General features: G+C 41.8%; 1 non-coding gene across 1 annotated transcript; it reads left to right on the top strand.

Moving 5' to 3' along the window:
• Nucleotides 1-269: 269 nt before the first annotated feature.
• Nucleotides 270-400, top strand: LOC114616334. The gene has a single exon (XR_003710621.1). It is a non-coding gene; the product is annotated as a small nucleolar RNA SNORA17 (small nucleolar RNA).
• Nucleotides 401-997: the final 597 nt, after the last annotated feature.

Genomic DNA, 997 nt, shown 5'->3' with positions numbered 1-997 from the left:
TATTGGAGACAATTGCTCTGTAGTCTTGTCAAACTATGTTTTATGTTGATGAGTCTTCACTACATGGCCAGAGCTTAGGAATCTCCTGGTCTAATTTAAGATTTGAAAAAAGATTGGCTAATTATTCTTTGGTAATAGGTCTTTCCTTTGAAAATAATATTAGCTGTTTTGTTGCTGTCGTTGTTGTAGTTTTTGGTTTTGTGGTTTTACTCTTCAATCGTACAGACCAGAATTCTACTGACATTTAATGATTTAAATTATTGACATTGTCTGCCACTAGATCATTGGCAGGGTGGCAGTTGTGTCTCATGTGCCTCAGTAGGAGGCAGAGAAGAGAGAGGGAATGTGTAAGCTCAGTGTTGTGGTCTGAGAACATCTGAACAATGAAGAGTATAACACAGGACTGAAGGAGCTGAAGGGATTCTCAACCCAATAGGAAGAACAGGAATATTAATCAACCAGAACACACACACACCCACACACACACACTGAGCTCCCAGGGAAAAAAGCAACAACAAAAAAGGACACATGGAAGAACTCATGACTCCAGCCTATTATGTAGCAGAAGATGCTCTTGTGGGATATCAATAGGATTGGCCTTTGGTCCTGTGAAGGCTCGATGATACCCCAGTGTAGAAGAGTGGCAGGAAGGGTAGGCTGGCATGGGTGGGAAGGTGGGAAAACCCTCATAGAATCAGGGGAAGTACAGATAGTATATGGGGATTTGTTGGTGGGTGGGAAAACTGGAATGGGGATAATATTTGAAATGTAAATTAAGAAAGTATCTAAGAGGGAAAAAAGATACTAAAGCACCCTGTAAAAAGCAATCCTAAAATGACCTTGTTCTGTGTAGGGCTAGATTGGAATCAGTGGTGGGAAGCAAGCTGCAGACAAGAAACCCTGCCTGTTACAATGGATTGTGGTTAGAAATGAGCCTTAGACAGAAATCTTCTGAATGGGGCAACATAGGCAGGTGCAGGCAAGGAGAAATCGGGAG

Source organism: Grammomys surdaster, unplaced genomic scaffold (genome assembly GCF_004785775.1).
Source record: "Grammomys surdaster isolate TR1022 unplaced genomic scaffold, NIH_TR_1.0 317039, whole genome shotgun sequence".
In the NCBI taxonomy this organism is placed as follows: Eukaryota; Metazoa; Chordata; class Mammalia; order Rodentia; family Muridae; genus Grammomys; species Grammomys surdaster.
This window is presented reverse-complemented; position numbering and strand designations above follow the sequence as displayed.